The following is an 11,585-nucleotide window of genomic DNA, read 5'->3' as shown; positions in this document are numbered from 1 at the left end:
GCATTGATACAAGACATTAAAACCAAATATAAAAACACAATGTGTAAAACACAAACCGAGCCCCCGGATCACACGTGACATGATTCCAAAAAGCGAGGCCAACCTTGAACATTCAATTAAAATGTGAAAAATGGTCTCCGGGGTGTCGCAAAAGGGGCACAATTCCGAGTTTTTAGGACATATATGGTGGGACAGGACGTTGCAAAGCAGGATGCTGTGCACCAGCCGCCACTGCAGATCGCCCGAGCGCTTGACAATAGGTTCTCTGTACATCACCTGCCATTTTATTGTAGTGGAACGGTTAGCTTGAAGCAGCGCTCGCCAATGAGCTTGTGGCTCTGCAGGTTTGTCAGGAAAAAGGGTGAGAACACATAGATTGTACACTGAGGATTTCTCCATCTGGTTAAAGGGCATAAAACTTTGAAATAAAATTAACAGATTTGGGAAAGGACATTGGGAAAGATGGAGGGCATCTTCAATGTCTGGGTCCCATTTTAACCCGGTTTGCTTAAAGGTCCATAGGATCACAGAGAAAATTCTGCCAATAACTCTGATGGACCTCACACTGGTGGCCACGGCAATGTCAGCAGCTGGCTTCCATCTATGTACAAGGGGGTTCCTGAGGTGTTCAACTCTGGTAACGCCGACATCAATAAACTTTTGCATAAAAGATCTGTCACTACAGACCCCATTAAAAAAAGGATTTTAAAATATTGGTTCCTTTAAAAACATCTGAAGGGAGTAAGCACTGGTATCACGGCGAAAATAAAACGCCTGCCATGCTTCCAGCATGCTTCGGTTAAAAAGGGGGACCGATGTCATATCCTCATGCTTCGTGTTGAGAAGAAAGAGCTCGTCACCATAGCCAAGTTTCCCAGCTTGCTTAAGCAAGCAATGGGCAAAGGCTTTCCATGGGACGTCGGAGTATAGAAGCCTTCGTGCTGAGAGGAGGCAGAAAGCCATCACTTTGCTCGGTACCTCTATTAGCCCCTGTCCACCCTGTAGTCGGTAGGCTTAGTATTCCTGGCCGGAGCCAGTGCTTTCCCCCCCAGAAAAAGTCCACAAAAAGACTTTGAAGTTTTCTTAGGATAAAAGCTGGGGCCTGCAGTGCCTTAAAAACATGCCATAGCATTGATGCAGCAAGACTATTAATGACTAGAGTACGACCCCGGTAGGAAAGCTGCTTCAATAGTCCCTCCATTTTGGTAACTGCTGCTCAGTTTTGGTAATCAGCGATTCCCAGTTTTTTTGAAATAAAAACTGGAATTCCAAGAAAGACACCGAGGTAGTGTATTCCTTCATTGGTCCATTCAAGCTGCCCTGGCAGGGTTGGAGGGGGAGTCTCATTCTGTGGACCTAAATAAAAAACTTTGCTCTTTTCCATGTTAACTTTAGTCGAGCTAGCCAGGCTAAATTCCTTGACAGACTCAACCAAAGCACGAACATCGTCATCTGAGTGCACAATTGCACAGAGATCATCCGCATAAGCAATGGTTTTTACGGGATTTTCTAACGGCAGATGATAAAACCCTTGTAGCCGCGTGGGTAAACGATGTTGTAAAGGTTCAATTGATAGGGAGTATAGAAGGCCAGACAGGGGCACCCTTGACGGATACCTCTGGTGACAGGGAAAGGCTGACTTAAGGTGTTATTTACTTTGAGCACACCAAAAATATTATTATACAAGTTTGATATTGCAAGTAAAATTTTCCTTAAAACCAAACCCCCGTAAAACAGCAAAGAGATAAGAATGATCAATTGTTTTTTTGTTTTTTTTTCTTGGTCTAAAGAAAGCTTTTTCTTGGTCTAAAAACACCAGACCAACATTTTTATGTTCAGCAATACAAATATCGATCATGTCACGGACAATAAAAAATACTATCGTGTATTGCCCTTTTAGGAATGCAATAAGATTGATCGGGGTGTACAATCTCCTCAATCAAAGGTTTGAAGCGGTTGGCAAGAACTTTCGAGAAAATCTTGTAGTCCGTGCAGAGGAGCGAAATGGGACGCCAATTTTTAAGTTGCTGGAGGTCTCCTTTCTTAGGTATGAGAGCGAGTGTGGCCCTGCGACAGCTAAGTGGTAACAAGCCTGACCGTAGGCTATCAACCAGGAGGTCAAGCAGCTCAGGTCCCAACAAATCCCAGAAGGCTTTGTAAAACTCTGCAGGGATTCCATCAAGTCCAGAAGCTTTACCTGTGGGCAAAGTTTGCAAAGCAATAGAAAGTTCGTCAAGAGTCACTTCCTTGTCAAGTTTTTGACATGCGGATTCAGACAAGGTGGGCAAAGAGGTGGTTAAGGAACGAATCATGTCTTCCTTAGTGTTTCTGGCACAATACAAGTCAGAAAAGTATTGTTTGGTCAAGCTCCTAATGTTTTTTGGATCGTGTATTGCTCAACCTCAACCAAAGTTATTTGCTGGTTTCTCTTTTTTTGCGCTTCTAATGCAAAAAAAAAAAAAACTTGGAAGGAGTATTGATAAAGCTGTAGTTCTCCATTCGCAGCCTTATCAGAGCCCCTCTGGCTTGTTTTGTACAGAGTTGAGCGAGGAGGGCTTTCTTCATTGTTAGTAGAGAACTAGTTCTTTCAGCATTGGGAGTTTGAAGGCTTGACTGGAGAGACAATATTTCTTTAGCAATTAGAGATTGCAGCGCTGATTCATTCTTGGTGCAAAAGGAGCTATATTGCTGGCAAAAGGTCCTGATATGGGTTTTCGCATTGTCCCACCATTGTGCGAGGCAGGAGTAGGAAGGATTCCGTAGTCGTAAAACTTCCCAAAACGCTCGGAAGGCGACAGGAAAAGCGTCATCTTGCAGAAGACTCGCATTGAAGGTCCAATGGGCAGTGCCACAATTTCGAACTGGGGAAAGTATATGAAGAACAATCATGTGATGGTTCGAAAAGCCACTTGGGGTGACGTCAACATGGTCGATGACATTTAAAGAGTCATTATTGATGTAAAATCTGTCTATCCTTGCAAGAGATAGCCGGCCATTTGCACATCGGCACCACGTGTATTGTCGTGCAGATGGGTTCTGGAGTCTCCATACATCCATAAGGGAGAATTTGGACAAAGCCCTCTTTAAGGGTGCCGTACTTGGTGGGTGGGGCTCTTCTCCATTACGCTCAAGGGTGGGATGCAATGTGCAATTAAAGTCCTCACACAGACAAACAAGACCATCAAAATCAAGGTGTGTGAGGAACATTTCTAACTGTGTAAAGAAAACTAGTCTTTCTGTGCTCGTACTAGGTGAATATACATTTATTAAAGTGTGTTTATAACCATTATAAAGGAAATTAACTGAAACTAAATGCCCTTTAATAATCTCCTTGAAAGTGACATTTTCAGGACAGAAAGAAGGATTTAAATAAATAGCCACTCCAGCACTAGGACAGGCCAAGCTACTAAAGAACCATTGTCCTTTCATGATGCGAGTCCATTCGCTCGAGCACGAAGAGCTACATCTCGTCTCTTGCAAAAGAACAACATCAAAATGGTTTTGCTCGACAAGCAACTTTACCTGAGCTTTGCGCAGGGGTGAACGTCCCCCATTTATATTTAAAGTTACAATAAAAAAGGTCATGGTGTAGGTAGGGAGGGATTATCAGGTGAACGGAAGTTGGGTTGTGCTTGTAGCTCTTTCCGAGCTTTCAATACACATAACACTTCCTAAGGCAAAATACTTGTGACTCAGTCACACCAAGTTGTTCAGCCTTGAGGAGGAGACGTCTTGAAGAGGTTATAAAGCCAGACAGGTTCGGGAAGAAGGTGATAATCTTAACGTTTTTCTTTCGAAAAGTGTCCTGAAGAAACTGGAGAATTTCCATGGGTGATAAATCATCATCACCCTCCAGTTCCTTGGCCATTGCTGGGTCGTTCCAGACCTCGTTACTAGTGCTAGAGGCAAACGACAAGGCCCCATCTGAGTCGTAATCCGAGTGGTTTTTATTTTTCTCCTCACACACTGAAGTCGATGCTCTCACAACGGGAAAATCGTCTTCTGTTAAAGGTGCAGCTGTTTCCACAGAGGGAGATTTAAAGACCGTAACAGGGATTACCGTTTTTGTATCGGAGGCTTCGCACTCTCCCTCTGGGGCTGTTACTTCTTCCTCCTCCATCACCTCAGACACTTCGTCCTCAGCAGGGCGCGCGACGAGAGCAGGTTCGTGGTTCTTGATTTTAATGTCAGTGACCGGAGTGGTGACCACAACATCATGGGGTGTTGCGCTCGGTCCTTGTTCGTGAGAGGAATGAACGGAAACGTCTCCTCCCTTTTCAGCGAACACAATGAACCTATTCTGCAGCAGAGGACCAGCTGCAGGAACTTCTGTTTCTAAGATAGAAACTGCGTTCATTCGACGGCGCTATCTTTTCCGAACAGCTCGCCTGTGTGTCCTCACTTCCGCTTCCTCTTTTATAATTCCTCTTGGAGGACACGGTGATAAAACCCGCGTCATCAGCCGGGGAATTATCGGTTTCCGCGCTCGAATGTGAAGGTCGATCTCCCGTTGCAGACGCGCCATTATTATTACTCATATCGACTCTAGATGTGCCACTAGGATCGGCGCTTGTTTCTAACTGTCTCAATGTGCCACCGGATATATACTTCGGGCAAGCACCTTTTAAATGACCGAATGCACCACACGTGAAACACGTCATTGTCTCTGTTGCAATGTACATTCGGTAATTTCGATTTTCAACTAACAACGTAGCTGAGGCATTGAGCGATTGAGCGTTGTTTTTTAACACCATGTAACAGTGCCGCCGGAAGGTCATAATATGGCGGACTGTGGAATCCGAACGCAAACGAAAAGGAATCATGGAGATTTTTGACACCACCGTGCCAAACTGTTTTAAAACGGACAAGATCTGTTCGCTTTTAACGAAAGGTGGCAAATTTGATAAAGTGATTTTCACCGCCGGTGAGTCCAACATACTAACGGTAACGAAAATATCTGGCGGTAAAGACAAACCGGTTTCAACCGCCTGAGCGACGTCGCGCTCCTCGGAAAGAAAAACAACTCGTTGGTTCATCTTTGAAGCTGAAAACACATTTTCGAAACCAACGAGTTCTCCCAAGCCCGTCACGACGTCCTCGACCCGAACTCCGTCGGGTGGACTAACTATCACCGCATTCTTGCGAGTAAGTGACTCGTAAACGCCATTCTGCAAACGACTGTTCGCCATAGCTGAAAACAAAGGAAGCAAAGACCTGTCACGAGCAGAATTCGCAGGCGAAGGTAAAATAAAATAAATAATGAAAATATAAGGAGAAAAAAAAAGAGTATAAGGAAGAAACTAAATCACCGATAAACGGCAGGTCTATAAAAACAAGGCAGATGAAAAAGTAGGCCCGGAAACTGAAGGTTTCAAGGAAAACCCACAAAGCACCTACCGTGCGTGCTCTCCCTCTCTCTCTCGTCTCAGCAGGAAGGGAAAACAGGGGGGGAGGGAAAACAGGGGGAGGGAAAACAGGGGGGAGGGAAAACAGGGGGGAAGGGAAAACAGGGGGGAAGGGAAAACAGGGGGGAAGGGAAAACAGGGGGGAAGGGAAAACGGGGGAAGGGAAAACAGGGGGGAAGGGAAAACGGGGGAAGGGAAAACAGGGGGGGGGAAGGGAAACCTCCACAAACACGAACAGTGATACAGAGGGAAACGAAATGGGGATAGGATCGACAACAACACAACACAGTACTCACAGCTGCACACACGAAGCCGCCATGACGCCACACCCACGCACGACTCACCAACGACCAGCAGGGGGAGGGGGAGGAAAGAGGGAGAGGGAGGAAAGAGGGAGAGGAAAGGAGAAAGAGAGAAAGAGAGAAAGAGAGAAAGAGAGAAAGAGAGAAAGAGAGAAAGAGAGAGTTTTATGTCCTTTTATTATAAAAGTATAAAACATTTCACAAGGCAAATTAAAACAAATTTAAGATAATAAAAAAAAAAAGTGGAGGCACCATTTGCCTGAGGTTCATAAAAGCATCAACACATGAGAATCAGTGCCATTCTTTAAGTACAGGTGCTCCAGCAGAGTCAGAAAAACAATGAAAGTTCAAGGATCAATGATGTTGTTACAACTCACAAAAAATGTGAACTTCATTCTCCACACATTTACACAAGACACCACCACTGCACCATAAGTCTTCAAATACCAGAAGACTACCCATGTTTACATGATATGCGTGTTCTACTTTTATACGAGCAGACACCATGCCTTTGAAGCAATAAAGTGCATTTTCATTTTTCTTATTTACCAATCTGGCTTTTCTGGTCTTATAAATTGCAAGCTTAGCAATTCCAAGTAAAAAATTCAAAAGAAAAAACACAGATTTGTTTCCAGTGTTGAGAGCGAGCCCATAAACAAAGATTGGAAAGGAAAAAACAATTTTAAAGTTACAAAAAATCCGACTCAGGTACAGAAACAGAGGTGTCAACCTCTTGCACTCAATGAACGCATGATTCAAATTTTCGATACTCATACAGAAAGGGCATGAATTAGACACAGAGGGGTTAAATTTCTGTAGGAGAACCTTTGTGGCCAGGGCTTGATGGATCAGTCTCCAATTTGTCTCCCGTGTGACCAACGGTTGGAAATTTGTACATCACCTTCCAATTGGGAGTAAGAAAAGCTCCTGCAGGTAAGGTCTCTTTCCAGTGGTTTCTCAAAAGGTGTCGTACAGCCTGGCAAACACACTTCTCGACAAATCCCATATAATGTTTTTTTCCCCATGACGTGGAACACACCAGACTCGTCACTGTTTGAAGAGAACACGTCATGCTGTTTTTGGGCAGTGATTGAAAGTTCAGGAAAATTTTAGTGAAAATCAACTTCTTCACTTACCCCATTCCACCCAATATTTAAATGTAGAAAAGTCTGGGTTACTATCCCCATGACCTCACCCATGACTCTCATTGAATGCAATCCAATTTTTTTAGAAATCGAGCCAGCAGGCAAACATCGTTTCAAGGAAGGCTCCATAAGATCTCGCACTATATTTATTCCACTATTTGTGAAGTACTTTATGAAGGATCGGCTGGTAGATATTCCAGCAAATAATACGTTTTGGAATAGTGGCTCATGCACAAATTTCCTGGCATCATAGGAGATCTCCAGCCGCTGCACTCCAAGAGCTTGCCAAGCATTCAGAAGAGATTGATGAAACACAGGGAGCTGAGCTCTTTCAACCTGCTTTAGGTCTATAAGGAAGAGTTCCCGGTCATAACCCAAACCACCCATTTGCCAAAGCAAGGTATTGGTGAGAGGACGCCAGGATACTACTTCACCAAAGAGTAGGCGTTTTATAGCTATGAGTCGAAAAGCCATTATTCAACTCAGGATGTGCACCAAGTTTTGGCCACCACACATTCGTGGCCTGCACAATACATCTGGCTTGAGCCAGTGGTGGCCTCCCCAGGAAAAAATCAATCAGACTTTTCTGAATGCTTGTGATCACAGCTTGAGGAGGCTGGAGTGCGATAACCTTGTGCCATACGGTTGGAAGTATAAGGTTATTAATGATCGTTATCCATGCCTTAAGTGACAAGAACTGGAGCATTCCTTTCCACCTTGATAGTTTCTGCTTAATGTTGTCGAGGAAACCATCCCAATTCCTTTGGATATCGCTCGTAGTTCCCAAATGGATTCCTAAGTATTTAAACCCATCTGTTTTCCATAACACTCCTCCTGGAAGAGTTGGGAGAGGTGCACATGAGGAGTGTGATGAGGAGAGTGTATTTGGGTCTAGCCAAAGAGCTACACTCTTGTTCCAATTTACTCTTGCTGATGAGGCAAGTTCAAATTTGGAAAAGACAATGGGATAGCTCACTGACATCTTTTGAGGTTTTGACCACAACACACAGGTCATCTGCATAAGCAGAAATAAAAATGTTTGGACTGTTTGACAAGGATAACCCAGACAATCAGGTGCGAAGGATAGCCAGTGGAGGTTCAACAGAAAGTGTGTACAACATGCCTGACAGTGGACAACTCTGACGGAATACCACGCTGAAAAGGAAAGGGATGGCACAAGCTATTATTTATTTTTAGCAGGCATGATGCATTTCTGTACAAAAGTTTTATGCAGGATATGAATTTTTTCCCAAATCCTGCTCTGTTAAGGACCGCAAATAACAACAAATGATCCACACTGTCAAAGGCTTTTTCCTGATCCAGGAGTAACAACCCAAACCCCTGAGGCACGGTTTGACCGATGGCAATTAAATCTCGAACTAAAAAAAATACTGTCATAGATGGACTGTTCAGGTATGCAATACGTTTGATTATTTCCAATCAGGAGAGAGATGACATTTTTAAGATGCATTGCATGCACTTTTGACACAATCTTGTAATCAGTATTTAGCAATGAAACAGACCGCCAGTTTGTAATCTGCTGCAAATCCCCTTTCTTTGGGAGGAGACACAAAACCGCTCTCCTGCAGCTCAGGGGCAATTCACCCTGATCTAGGCTTTCAAGCAGGGTCTCCATTAGAGCAGGACCCAGAATGTTCCAAAAAGCTTTGTAAAATTCAGCAGGAAGTCCGTCAAATCTGGGGGCTTTGCTGTCCTCAAGCAGTTTTGATGCCGCAGTGAGCTCCTCAAACGAAATGTCACATTTGAGTTGCTGTTGCCGTTCTTGAGAAAGGGATGGAAGAAGTTCAATCACCTCATTTATCATCGTTTTGTCCACAGTTCTCGGTGTAAACAGATTTGAGTAGAAAACCTGCATCGAATGTTAAATGTCACTCTGGCAAGTCAAAACACCGTTAGAAGAGTGTAAACTGTGAATCTGCCGAGAGGTCTTGACGGCCTTCTCAAGGTTGAAGAATTCCTTATTTGGAGTCTCCAGTTGAGTTCTGCTCATCCGAAAATGAACCATTGCTCCAGCCACACGCTCCTTGAGGAGTTCAGCCAGTAGAGTCTTTTTTCCACCAACTGCTGATGGTGATCACTTCTACTGGATGTTCCAGCTTCTTGCTCATATTTAAGTACATCTTCTTTGAGAGCACTTATCAACCCAGATGCATTACTGGTGGTAAGTGAGCAATATTGTTGACAAAAAATCCGAATTTGGGATTTTGTACAGTCCCACCACTGTCGAGTATTCGGAAAGGAACACTTTTGTTGTTCTAACTTCTTCCATACCAGTCTGAAGGCATTTTCATACTGTACATCTTGTAATAACTTAACATTGAAAGTCCAGTATGCACTATTACAACAATTAAAGGGTAACATACATTCCATTGCAACCATATGATGATGTCAGGTCAGGTTCGATCTGTGACCTGCTACAGGTACCATGTAAACCTGTACTAACCTGTTCCATGGTCGGGTTGTCGGCGACTAAACCGTCTCCCCCACCAGGTTTTCTGGTGAGGAGGGTGTTTGGATATGGACACCCAGCAGGATTAAAAACAAAACCTGTCAAAGGGCGGAGGAGCTCCTTGTGAGCCAACGGCCATCCATATCTAGTGCCCAACTGTGTCTGCGGACGTCCTCCTGCAGTTGGGTTACTTCTTATTAGGAGGTTGGTGGCAGGATTTGCACTCCAGCCACCGTAAAACGCTTCATTCCGCAAAACGCAAAAAATCTGAAAACCCACTCCGTGGGGAGTACCTCCTGTGCAGCTTCCTTCGCAGGGCAGCTCACCGGATGATGGGATTGGGGCAAAGCCGGGACCCCAATCTTTGATAGGAGGGAAACCACGGGGTAACATCCCTGGATCAGATTGCGGGAGAGTGTGTCGGAGTGGTGCTGAGGTGTCGTCCACCAGACGGCGGTCTCCTTGGGTTAACCTGAGGCGGTCCCTTCGGGTGGGTGCCTGGAATGTCCTATCCCTAAGAGAGGATGATCACCTGTCTCTGTTATCATCTGAGCTCAAGCGTTTGGACATCGGGATTGCAGCTCTCTCTGAGGTTCGGAGACCGGATTGCGGCGAGATAATGGTGGGTGGTTACACCTACTATTGGTCTGGTCGCTCTGATGGTTACCATACCCAAGGAGTTGCTGTAGCTGTGGCCAATAAGCTGACCCTAATGATAATTGAGGTAACACCGGTCAACGAGCGTATTATGAGATTAAGGATTCGTCACTCCTTAGGTGTCATTTCCCTGGTCTCTATTTATGCTCCGACTGAGGCGAGTGATCTTACCGTGAAGGATGCATTCTACGCCACACCTCGAGTCTGTGGTTGATCAGTGCCCCAGACGAGATACACTTCTAGTCTTGGGGGATTTCAATGCATCGACTGGAACTGATAGGGATGGTTATGAGGTGTGTGTTGGTCCCCATGGGTCAGGAACTATGAACCAGAATAGCACTAAGTTCCTTGACTTTGCAAGAAGTCATGGACTTAGGGTGGCTGGTTCATGGTTTCAGCGCCCGCAAGCTCATCGCTGGACTTGGTATTCCAACGCTGGCGGTGTGGCAAAGGAGATTGACCATGTCCTCATTGACGGTCGTTGGAGGATGATCCAGAACTGCAGGGTCTACCGGAGTGCTCAGTTCCTCAATACTGACCACAGGCTTGTTGTAGCAACTCTAAAGCTGCACCTTAAATCCTGGAGAATGGTACCATCCCAGCCTAGGCTGGATGTTGCCAAGCTCAAGGATGAGAGTAGCTGAGGAGTTTGCGAACAGGCTGAGTGGACACTTGGGGGGTCTGGGTGCTTTGGGGGGTCCTGAAGAGTTGTGGAGCACCTTCAAGACCACCGTCCTTGATGTTGCCGGTGGATGCCTTGGAGTTCACCGCAGGGCAAAGAAGAATTTTGTCTCTCAAGGGACACTGGATACCATTGACCAGAGTCGCAGGGCCAGGCTGAATGGCAGAGCTGAGCTGTTCAGGGAGCTGAGGCGTAAAACTGTACGTGCACTGAGGGTGGACAAGGAGGCCTATGTGCGAGGAATCTGTGAGGGGGTAGAGCATCACCTGTGGACAGGTGATTCTCGTCCCGCTTACAGGGGAATTCTCGCGCACATGTTCATCCAAGCCCATCCCTCGGAGCACTGCAGTTCGAGCAGAGAGTGGTAGGCTCTTGACAGAGGAGTCTGAAGTGAAGGCCCGCTGGGCCGGTTACTTTGAGCGGTTGTACCAGGCTGATCCCCCAGCTGTCGAGTTGGACGTCAAGGTGTTACAATCCCTGTTGCCGACCCTCGAATCAACTGCGCTCCACCATCGTTTGTGGAAACACGGGTTGCGGTGCACCAGTTGAAACGGGGCAAAGCTCCAGGGATCTGTGGCATCCATGCTGAACTTCTCAAGGCTGGTGGAAATGCTGCACTCGCCTCGTTGCATGCAGTTTTGTGCTCTGCCTGGAACACAGGCATCATCCCAACTGAATGGAAGAGGTGCCTTGTTGTCCCTCTCTGGAAAGGGAAGGTGGATGGCCAAGACTGCAACAACTACCGAGGGTGACGCTGCTCTCAGTGCCGGGCAAGGTCTTTGCTCGGATAATTCTTGATAGGGTTCGCCACCATCTGCTTGAGCACCAGCGTCCAGAGCAGTCAGGCTTTACACCAAAGAGGTCAACGATTGACCGTATCCTTGCTCTTCGTGTCCTCACTGAACGCAGACGAGAGTTTCGGCA

Source organism: Eptatretus burgeri, chromosome 3 (assembly GCF_056783735.1).
Source record: "Eptatretus burgeri isolate ZD-2024b chromosome 3, Ebu_testis_v1, whole genome shotgun sequence".
Lineage (NCBI taxonomy): Eukaryota > Metazoa > Chordata > Myxini > Myxiniformes > Myxinidae > Eptatretus > Eptatretus burgeri.
Note: the sequence above shows the minus strand (reverse complement) of the source record.